This window comes from Meriones unguiculatus, chromosome 14 (assembly GCF_030254825.1).
Source record: "Meriones unguiculatus strain TT.TT164.6M chromosome 14, Bangor_MerUng_6.1, whole genome shotgun sequence".
NCBI lineage: Eukaryota > Metazoa > Chordata > Mammalia > Rodentia > Muridae > Meriones > Meriones unguiculatus.
In genome coordinates, this window is record NC_083361.1 from 63,755,211 (window position 1) to 63,767,120 (window position 11,910).

At 43.9% G+C, this 11,910-nt stretch overlaps 1 long non-coding RNA gene across 1 annotated transcript; it reads left to right on the forward strand.

Annotated features, from left to right (window-relative positions):
- The first annotated feature begins 470 nt into the window (after positions 1-470).
- Positions 471-10,694, forward strand: LOC132647046 (uncharacterized). Its single transcript, XR_009585332.1, has 4 exons — positions 471-507; positions 706-833; positions 977-1,121; positions 9,761-10,694. It is a non-coding gene; the product is annotated as an uncharacterized LOC132647046 (long non-coding RNA).
- The last annotated feature ends 1,216 nt before the right edge of the window (positions 10,695-11,910 follow it).

The following is an 11,910-nucleotide window of genomic DNA, read 5'->3' on the forward strand; positions in this document are numbered from 1 at the left end:
GGGGAGGGGAGGGAAGGAAGGGAAGAAGAAGGCAGGCTTGGCAAGTATTAACTGAGTGCCGGCAAATCCCATCAGTGTCCAGGCACTAAGGTTATTGCAATAAGCAGGACTCCCAGCCTTGTGGTACTATCTGTATCCTACTGAAGCATACAGATGAAGTGAGCATAATAAACAAGGTACACACAGGTTAAATAGTGGCCACATAGCTGATCTCAGCCTCCAGCTCCTTTCCCCTCACCAAAGGGAAGCTAGAGCCCCAAGCCTTGAGTCTCATGGCTGGTATTTCTAACATGGCCAGCCTGTGACCTCAATCTTATTATGACAAATTCAAGTGTGCTTTAAGGGCCTCACTAGGGGAAACAAAAACACTCCTGTAACGTTAGAAACCCCGGAGGTTTACGGACTTCCCTTGGGAACTAGAGACACAAACCAAGCGATTCTTGTGTTGTTACTGTCGTTGATGCTGTTGACAGTCTGGCAGGACTGAGATGGAGAAGGACAGGCTTGGTGAGAACTGAGGGCTGGACTCGAGAGTGTAGTATGGCTGGGTGTGCTGGCATGTGCCCTTAATCCCAGCACCTGGGAGGGAGAGACGAGCAGTTCTCAGAGTTCCAGGCCAGCCAGAGCTACATAGTGCGATCCTGTCCGGAGAGGCGGGGATAGGTTAGTTTTGGACATGCGAAATTGAGTTTACGACTTTGACAGGCAAGTGGAGGCGTCAAGGAAGAGATAAACAAGGAACGGCCAGGGGAGGCCTGAATAAAGAGACCCGGGCTGCCAGTGTAATTTAAGAGTCATCAGCTTGATAACAGTGTTCAAAACCAGAGGAGAGGGTAAGATCGCTCAGCCAAGTTGGCCTTAAAGAGAAAAACGGTCCAGGTCTTCCTGGACCTGAGTCCCGAGCCAACCAGCATTTGCAGATATCTGGACCTATGCTCTGCTTCTCCCCTGCCCCTTTCTCTATCTGCTCTGACAGCAAAAGAAAATCAACAATTCTCCCAGCCGCAGCGGGTTCCATCTGTTATAAGCTCAAATCTCCCAAGCACCGCGCATCATGGGAGCAGAGGACCCTGCCGTGAACACCAGGCTTGAGCCGGCGACGCCCGTGGAGTCCGAAAAGGGTAATCCAGAACATTTTATTTTTCTGGTACGTTTATGTGTATTAGTGAGTATGTGTGCCTAAGTGTGCACACGTGTGCATGAGTGTGTGCGTATGCGGTGTGAGTAAGCGTGCACATGTGTACGTCTGCATGCGAGTGAGTATGTGTGAATGAGGAGTATGTGTGTGCAAGAGTGAGTAGATGTGTGAGCCTGTATGTGCAACCAAATGACTGTTCTCCCCTCAATAAGCTCACTCCTCCCTCTCCTTTATTTTTCCTATATCCATGATTTCCAAACGCAAGTCTATAAAAAGCTGGTTTCTGAGCTCTTCTCCCTGCTTCCATTCGTTGGCCAAACTTCCCTTCAATGTAGAAGAGTGCTGTACCATTCAATGGTTCTGAGATTTAAAAAAAAAAAAAAGGGTCAAGTTTGGGGACAAAATTGGTGCAATACCTTAATCATGACTTTAAAAAACAATAATAATGCTCAAACTTTTGTTCACAAAACAATAAAAAAATTTTAAAAATCTCTGGCCAGCAAGATGGCTCAGCATTTGCCACTGACCCTGACAACTTTGGGGCCACATGAGGTCACTGTCCCGATATTCAAGAAGCCCTGTGACACTTCACAAAATGACGTGTTCTGAGAAATGTGCTGCTGGGCACTTTCATCCTTGTACGAACATCACAGAGTGTTCCCACACAAATCCAGGTGGTCAGGGTCAGTCACCTGATGTGGCCTCCTGATGTGATCAAGAGACATGATAGACCAGGGATGGCTAAGGGTGCTGCTAGCGTAATATGGCATGCTGTTTAATAATACTTTCCCTTTGGGACAGGATGCTGTGCAGCCTAGGCTGACCTTGAACTCTTGACGTAGCTGAATACAGCTTTGAACTTGAACTGGTTCTTCTTCCACCTCCTAAAAAGCCGGGACTGGAAGCATGCCCCGCCACCTTGGTTTCGTGTAGTTCTTTGCCCGGTGCTGGTGCAGTCTAGAGAAACGTGATCAGCTGAGCCGTGTCCCCAGCCCTATCTGTGCTCATTCAAGTATATGTGCATGCCTGGACGTGCCCATGGAGGCTAAAAAGGGGCAACAGCCCCCCAGGAATTGGAATTACAGACAGTTGTGAGCACCGTGCTCACTGGGTTCTGGAAACTCAAAACCCTGATCTTCTTCAAGAGCCATCTCTCCAGCCATCACTAGGACACTTTTTAAAGTTAGAAATGTAGTTGAAAACAGTGACTTAAAAGTACAGCACAGGGCCTGGGGAAAGGACTCTGTCAGGTAAGTACTGTCACACAGGCATGAGGCCCTGAGTTCAAATCCCCAGCACTCACAGATGGGGCGTGGCGGCTTCCATCTGTGGCAATTGATGGAAGGTAAGATGGGGAGACCCTCACAGCACACTGAGCAGATGGGCTAGGTAGTCAGTGAGCTCTATAGTTAGTTGTGCGAGTGGTAGAGGAAGATGCCTAACATTATCTCTGGCCTCCATCGAGCCCACACCCATGCCCAGCAACACACATGCATATGCTACACAGACACACGCAATAATATATTTTTTTAAGTAAAAATGAAAGACATACATTGCACAGGAGATGGACAACACACAGCACTGTCATTTATCATCACAATCAAGCATTACATGCTGTGTGCGCTGTGCTTTTTAACGCTGGCAGCATAGCAGGGTCTTTATGCTAGCACCGTCACAAACTTCCCGAGGAGCTAGGAACCTTTCAGCTTGGGTCATTGCTGCAGCATCGTCATGCCAATTCAACTCGGACACTAGAGAAGCATAAACGAAAGAGCAGGTGAATGGGGCCATGTTATACATCTAGTTCTGCACTTTGCTTTCTGGGTTAACCTATTTCTCTCTCAAGTACCTCACTGTGTCCTTCCTACTCACTGATAGGCTCCATTTGCACGTGTGTGTGTGTGTGTGTGTGTGTGTGTGTGTGTGTGTGTGTGTATGTGCGCACAAAGGATCAAACTGAGGGCTATAGACTTGATCTTTACCACTGAACTGTATCCCCAGCCCTTGGGGGTTTTTTGGGTTTTGGAGTTTTTGTTTCGTTTTGCTTTGCTTTGTTGGTTATTTGTTTGTTTTTGTTGTTGTTGTTGTTGAGGCAAGGTCTTGTTATATAGCCTAAGCTAGTCTTAAACTCAAGTTCTTTTTGTTTCAGCCCTGTAAGCATAGGAAATACGAATGCGCACCACCAGCGGGGCATGGTGGCCTGTAATCCCAGCACTCAGGGAGGTAGGGGTCGAAAAGCCTGGTCTACAGAGTAAGTCCAGGACAGCCAAGGCTACACAAAGAAACCCTGTCTCAAAAAACAAAAACAAAAACAAAATGTGCATCACCATGCTTGGCCGCAGTCATTCTTAACACCTTTAAAGATTCTGGCTTGAGAGGCAGGCAATAGGGCACAACTGATGATTTTCCAACAGTCCTTCAGCACTTACAGCTTCTGAACCCCAGCCTGTCCCAGGAGTATAGGCAGAAAGGTCCAGGGCCAAAGACCTCACGTATGCAGAGAAGCACCCAGAAGAGTGCTTCCAAGCCTTTGGCAGTGCTGACTCTTCCAAAATGGCCTCTAGTGGCAGGAGCTAGCCAATCAATAGCCAGGAAGAATGTCAGTTATTTGAGCATGCTAGTTAGTCGCTGTGACGTGCCAAGAACCCCTCCTCCCCAATCACACGGGTTCTGAATGTGAACATAAAGATCAGAGCAATTAACTCAAGAGGCCAGAACCTAACCTCAGCTGTGGGCGTGTCTCAATTAGGATTACCAGTGCTGGGATAAAACACCATGACCAAAGCAACTTGGGGAGGAAAGGGTTTATTTGGCTTATTTCGTCATCAAAGGAAGTAATAACAGGAACTCAAACGGGGCAGGAACCTGGGGCAGGAGCTGTTGCAGAGGCCATGGGGGGTGCTGCTTACTGGCTTGCTCCCCATGGCTTGCTCAGTCTGCTTTCTTATAAGCAGTCTTGGCCCTCCCCCATCAATCACTAATTTTAAAAATGCCCTACAGACCTGCCTACAGTCTGATCTTAGTAAGGCATTTCCTCAATTGAGGTTCCATCCTCTCTGATAACTCTAGTCTGTGTTAAGTTGGCCTAAAAACTAGCTAGTACAGGACAGGGAACACGTAATGATCTTGTAGCTTCTTCCATCACACAAAAGCAGACTTAAGCAGCATGCTCTGTCCAGGAGACTAAAACTGGCTATAGCAACAGCCTCTTCGTTGTCACTAAATTCCACAAAGGTAATCCCGGAGTTCACTGAGATCACTTGGCATTAGATCCAAATGGCATCCAGTGACAGGAGTGCCTGTTTCAACAGTGACACCGTGTGGCAGGATCGACAGTGACAACCCAGTCAAGAGAGCACTGTGCCTTTAGTTTCCCCTACAGGTTAATTGGTAATACCCATGAATCACAGAGTATCTTTCAGGAGAAACTTCTGTGGCATTTTCACAAAAAAGCGGACAGCAGAAAAGGGAAAATACATTCTCACTGTCAATGGTGTGGCATCATGGGATGAGCTAAGCCAACTATTCAAAGTGTATCTCAAGCTACAGAAAAGAATAACACAACAGCCCTTTGTGTCCTCTTCTACATCTGTCATTCATTCACTCGAAGCATCAAAGCCTACATGACATGTATTTATCTTCATTATTGGAGGAAGTTGGAGATCAGAAGTTCAACGCACTCAAAGGAACACTGGCCAGAGGCATTCTCTGATCCAAATAGGTGTGGAACAGTTGAAAGAGCTAGGCGACTCCACAAAAGCAAGGTTGTTCTCCTAGTAAGTAGAAATTCCAGCTTCTATCAATGCTATCTACCGCCTAAATTTCACAAAATTCCTACTCAAAGCTGGGCATGGTGGTGCATGCCTTTAATCCCAGGATATGGGAGGCAGAGGCAGGCAGAGCTCTGTGAGCTACATAGTTAGTTTCAGGGTTACATAGAGTTTCTGTTTCAATAATAATAATAATAACACATTTTTTATTTTTTTAATTCTGTATTAATTACACTTTATTCACTTTGTATCCCCCCTGTGGTTCCCTCCCTCCTCCCATTCCAATCCCTCCCTTCCTCCACCCTCTGCTGCATGCATGCCCCTCCCCAAGTCCACTGATAGGGGAAGTCTTCTTTTCCTTCCTTCTGATCCTAGTCAATTAGGTTTCATCAGGAGTGGCTGTATTGTCTTCTTCTGTGACCTGGTAATGCTGCTTCCCCCTCAGGGGGAGGTAATTAAAGAGCAGGCCAATCAGTTCATGTCAGAGACAGTCCCTGTTCCTATTACAATGGAACCCACTTGGATACTGAACTGCCATGGGCTACATCTGTGCAGGGGTCTTAAGTTATCTCCATGCATAGTCCTTGGTTGGAGTATCAGTCTCAGGAAAGACCCCTCTGCTCAGAGTTTTTGGTTCTGTTGCTCTCCTTGTGGAGTTTCTGTCCTCTCCAGATCTTACTGTTTCCCACTTCTTTCATAGGAGTCCCTGCAATCTGCCCAAAGGTTGCCCATAAGTCTCAGCATCTGCATTGATGGTCTGCAGGGCAGAGCCTTTCAGAGGTCCTCTGTGTCAGGCTCCTGACTTGTTCCCTCTTTTCTCCTTCTTCTGATGTCCATCCTCTTTGCCTTTCTGAATAGGAATTGAGCATTTTAGCAAGAGTCCTCCTTCTTGATTAGTTTCTTTAGGTGTACAGATTTTAGTAGGTTTATCCTATATTATATGTCTATATGAGTGAGTATATACTGTGTGCATCTTTCTGCTTCTGGGATAGCTCACTCATGATGATCTTTTCCAGGTCCAAATATTTACCGCAAATTTCATGATTTCCTTGTTTTTTATTGCTGAGTAATATTCCATTGTGTAGATATACCATAATTTGTGCATCCATTCCTCCACTGAGGGGCATCTGGGCTGTTTCCAGCTTCTGGCTATTACAAATAAGGCTACTACAAACATGGTTTAGCAAATGTCCTTATTGTGTACTTCAGACAATTTTGGGTATATGCCTACGAGTGGTATAGCTGAATCTTGAGGAAGCGCTATTCCTAATTGTCTGAGAAAGTGCCAGATTGATTTCCAGAGTGGTTGTACAAGTTTACATTCCCACCAGCAGTGAAGGAGGGTTCCTCTTTCTCCACAACCTCTCCAGCATGTGTTGTCTCTTGAGTTTTTGATCTTAGCCATTCTGATGGGTGTAAGGTGAAATCTTAGGGTCTTTTTGATTTGCATTTCCCTGATGGCTAATGAGGTTGAACATTTCTTTAAGTGTTTCTCTGCCATTTGATATTCCTCTATTGAGAATTCTCTGTTTATCTCTGTACTTCATTTTTTAATTGGATTACTTAATTTTTTACTGTTTAACTTCTTTAGTTCTTTATATATACTGGATATTGGTCCTCTGTCAGATTTAGGGTTAGTGAAGATCCTTTCCCAATCTGTAGGCTGTCGTTTTGTTCTAACGACAGTGTCCTTTGCTTTACAGAAGCTTTTCAGTTTCATGAGGTCCCATTTATTGATTGTTGCTCTTAGAGCCTGTGCTGTTGGTGTTCTGTTCAGAAAGTTGTCTCGTGTGCCAATGAGCTCAAGGTTCTTCCCCACTTTTTCTTCTAACAGGTTTAGCGTGTCTGGTTTTATGTTAAGGTCTTTGATCCACTTGGACTTTAGTTTTGTGCAGGGTGATAAGTATGAATCTATTTGCATTTTTCTACATGTAGACATCCAGTTAGACCAGCACCATTTGTTGAAATGCTGTCTTTTTTCCATTGAATGGTCTTGGCATCTTTATCAAAAATCAGGTGTCCATAAGTATGTGGATTTATGTCAGGGTCTTTATTCGATTCCATTGATCCACCAGTCTATTTCTATGCCAGTACCATGCAGTTTTTAGTATTGTTGCTCTATAGTACAGCTTGAGATCAGGGATGGAGATACCTCCTGAAGATCTTTTACCGTAGAGAATTGTTTTAGCAATTCTGGGTTTCTTGTTGTTCCATATGAAGGTGAGAAGTTTTCTTTCAAGGTCTGTAAAGAATTGTGTTGGTAATTTGATGGGAATTGCATTGAATCTGTAGATTGCTTTTGGTAAGATGGCCATTTTTACTATACAATATCACATTTTTAAAACCAAAAAATGCCTGTTCATTTTTTCTATCAGTTCTCAGCAGGTCAGATTTGAAAAAAAAAGTAAAAGTATATCAATAAATAGTACTATTCTTACTATTTAAATGTTTGTCTAATTTCTTGGGCACAATAGCCAACTTGACGTAACTTAGCTTTGCAAGTGAAGATGGGACTTTATAAAACACAGTTCTTAGATGAAGTGGGTGTGGCCCATCTATCTGTCACCAGCGCAGAAGACTGTGAGGGTGGAGTTGGCTGAGAGTCAGATGCCATGGGGCACACCTGTAATCCCAGTACTTGGGGTTAGGAGGCAGGAAGGTCAAAAGTTTAAGGCCAGCCTCCACTACATAATGAGTTCAAGGACCACTTGGGCTATATGAAACCCTGTCTCTAAAAAAGTATACACACTATTATATACATAGTGATTTTAAAATATTAAATATGTATGAGTTTTGCAATATAGCTCAATGTGAAGAAGCCTGCAGATACCCACACCTTTTCTTATTTCTCACACGTTGGTCCCCAGGTGCTTTGGAGGGACAGGAGGTGTGTTGATCTGAAACTGTGTAGACATACACTAAAGTTGGCCGTGGGGAGCTGTGAATGTGCTCTAAAAGAACGCTTTCGCAACTCTTCCCATAAGAACATTATAAACTCAGAGTGAAGCCAGTGTCCACAAGTCTTTTCACAAATAAAATCTTAGTGAAATCAGACCTTTCTGTACAAAAGCTACAGCGCCACTGATGAAATCAGGAGTTGGAAAGTGGAAGTGAAAGAAAATTCAGAATGAATTTATTCTACAAAATAAGGAGAGGAAAAATCAATGGGAAGAAAAGTGAAAACAATAACAAGAAGAGAAATTTTATAATATAACAAAAGAAAGAGAAGGGGTGCAAAAAGTAGACATTGATAGCTATTGCTACGTAACAAAATATCCTGAAGCTCAGTGGCCCAACACAACAGTTATTTATGATCACTCACCTGAGCAGACTTCAGCTGGTGTAGGCTGGAGCTGGCCTGGTGGCTTTGCTATAGATCTAGGCCACCTAAGAGGACTTTACCTGACATCGCTTCTCCTGAAGCCAGAACTGAATTCTTATCTGCCAAAGCCGGGGCAAAGAGATAGTACTCAGTAAGACTGATAAGGAGTTGATTATTTAGAGAAGGGAATTAACACTCAGAGAACTGAGGGTTGGAGCAGTTAGTCTAACACGGGTATAACTTGGAGACTTTTTGTTAAATGAAAGAAATCAATTACATAGGGTTCCTAGAATGTCAAATTTATTGAGACAAATAATAATAATAATAATAATAATAATGGCTTCCAAGGGCAGGGAGAAGGCATGGAGAATGAATGTTTAAGGAACATGCCATTTCAGTTGGTGAGCATAAAGGCATTCTGGGAAGCATGGGATCGATGGCTGTGACTGGTAAGAGCGCTTGTGGCCAAGTCTGACCACCTGGGTCCAATCCCCAAAATCTACTCAGTGGAAGGAGAGAACTGACTCCTGCAGGTTGTTCTCTCACCTGCCACGTCATGGCTTGCATGTGCCCACACACATAATAAATAAACAAGTAATCAAGCAAACAAATGGCGGCTGCAGTCAGGATGTAAAGTGAATAAAGAAATAAATTTTTAAACTTTACCTGGAGACAGAAAAATAAATAAATAAATAAATAAATAAGGAAACAAATAAATAAGTAAATAGTAACAAAAATATTTTTTAATGGGCTTGAAAAGATGGTTCGGTGGGTAGAAGCTCTTACCTCCAACCCCGAAGCCTGAGTTCCAGCCCTGAACTCACATACTAGGTGAGAAGTGATTGCTGCTGCTGTCCTCTAACCTCCATAAGCAAGGCTATTGCACACACGGACATGCATACACACACACACACACACACACACACACACTAATTTAATTTCAATGATTAAAAGTATTGAAGCTTATGTTAAATTTTATAATGGTGGGAATAAAAAAGAAAAGATAGACGGTTGTATTGAACCTGACAAGAGCTGTAGAAAGCCCCTAGCCTGGAACCCTGTTGCCTGAGGAACTGGGGCTCAGGACAACTGGTTTTCTGAAATAAAGGGAGTTTCCATGGAAGGCTCTCCCAGTGTGGGGGCAGTGGAAGTAGCTCAGCTATAGGCGCAGGACAGCACAGCTGAGTACATCAGGTATCATTCATGTAAGTGGGTGAAACACTAGACAATGCTCCGTGTTGCTATAGAAACACACATATTTATGTAAACACACAGGAGTCTGAGGCAATACTCCTCCCTGCAGCTGTCTTTTTGGAAAGGCATTAGACTAACAAAGGAGATTTTTAGCTTGATCAGAATGTTTTTCCCAGTAGTACCAAAGATATGTTTTGGTATTTGCCTGACTTAAAGTTAAAGGAGAAAAGGATTGCGTGCTAGCCTCCTGGCCTTTACTAAGAATGTTAACGCCACCCATGATGGAATGTTAATGTTAAATAATGTTTATTTATTTATTTATTTATTACCGTGCAGGTAACCACCACTGTTGGGAGTCCGTGGCTACAACAACCGTGTGCAGAGGACAGCAAGGATGTCATAGCACCTCACTCCTATCTTCAGGCTCCGGCTCTTCCATTCTTTCTGCTCCTTCTTCCTTAATGTTGTGTGAGCCTTGAAAGAGTGATATAGATATTCCATTTAGGGCCGGGTGCTCAAGAGTCAGTTATTTTCAGCCCTGATCAGTTAGGAATCTCAGCACTAACTTCTGCCCGCTGCAAACAGAATGGCGCTCATCAGAATGCAAACAGAACTGCCATTACTGTTAACATACTCAGTAAAGGAACAGTGGGCAGGTAATGATTGCAGAGATGGACGTCATAGTCCTCAGTGGTGTGGACTCTGCTAAGCTGCCCTTGCTGAAGCTACAACTCCCCTAACCATTCACATTCAATTAAAAGCACTCAAACTTAAATGCAGCACCCAAACTTAAAAGGCATAAACCGATTAAAACTTAAAAAGACATGGAAGTTGTAAAGGGACTTGTTGGGGAGAAGGGGGTTGACAAGAGGGACAGAGAGGAAAGGTAGGATAACGGGGGAGGGGCTAGGAACATGGTTCAGTGGGTAAGATAGCTCACCATGAAAACAAGACAGCCTGAGTTCAAATCCCGAGCCTTCATGTAAAAGAGCCAGGCATGGCTGTTTGTGCCTATAACCCTAGCATCGGTAAACAGGGAAAGGTGGATCCTGGGAGCTTGCTGACCAGCCAGCCAAGCTGAAATGGCACTCTTCACGTTCCATGAAAGATCATGTCTCAAAATAATAATGATGACAGTGATGGTGATGATGGTGACAGTGATGATGATATGACGATGATGAAAATTATAGAGAAAGACACTCTTTGTTCTCCTCTGACCTCTACGTGGGCACGAACACCCACCCACTTACAGGTGTGTACATATAGCACAAACACAAAAAAAAAAAAAAAGAATAGAATTAAGAAGGAAATGCCAGGCATGGGGGCAAATGCTTTTATTCTCACTACTCTGGAAACAAAGGGAGAAAGAGATTCTCTGAGAGTTTGAGCCAGCCTGGTCTACATAGTTAGTTTCTGGCCAGCCAGAGATGCATAGTAAAATCCTGTCAAAAAAAAAAAAAAATGAACACAATAAAATTTAAATTTAAAAATTAAAAAGGAAATGGAGAGAATATGATCGAGATCGAAGCACATGAACTAGATGCATGAAATTGCGAAACAAACGTTTTTAATGGCAGAGTCTATTTTGTTTGAGATAGGTTTAAGATACTTTCAACTCCATTCTCTTTTTAAAAACAGATGTTTTTCAGATGGGGCTGGAGAGGTGGCTCATCCTTTAAGAGCACTTGCTGCTCTTGGTTTGGTTTGGTTTGGTTCTCTGCACCTCCAAGATGGCTTACGACCATTCCTCACTCCAGTTCCGGGATATCAACGCCCTCTCCGGGCCTCAGACAGTGCTGGGTGGTACACATACATCCTCAGGCACGTAAAATAAAAATAACAAATGCCCTTTTAAATGTCTCTCAGAGGTACTGCCCTGACATGTCCGTGGGAGGCATGTGAGAAATTGTGCTGCCCCGCCCACCCCACCCACACCTACTCCCTGCCCTCCGAGGGCTGGGCTTCTTGGACAGCAGCCTTCCTTCAGGCACTGACCAGCTGCTTGGCTCAGCTCTCTGAGAGTCTCCCTTAACTTTCTCTGCGATGCCGTTGTAAGAAAACTGTATAACCAGGAGTCAAGGAAGTTTCTGATGAGGCTCAGCTGACGGCTTATGGTCACACTCAAATCTCAGTGCTTCCGTTTCATTTATAAAATAGTGTTAAAAAAAAAAAACATTTAAAATGTAGCCATGGCTGCTACTATAAACTTTTTCAGCACATCACTGTTGTGTATGTCACAAAACCTGGGCTTCCCTGGTTCTCCGGGCTATAGAGGGCCCGTCTCAGCAGGTGGCAGAAGAGAGCTGAGAGAGTGGGGAAACCTGCTCAGGCATTTCACTCAATCTGTGCTATGAAGAGAGTGAGAACATCCTCATCCTAGCGTGTTATCTGAAACAGCCCCGCCCTGAGTGGCAACGCCACAGACTTCCTGCATTGTGTAAATGCTTTTTGACCTTAAGGTCTCAAAGGAGATGCTATTTCCTTTG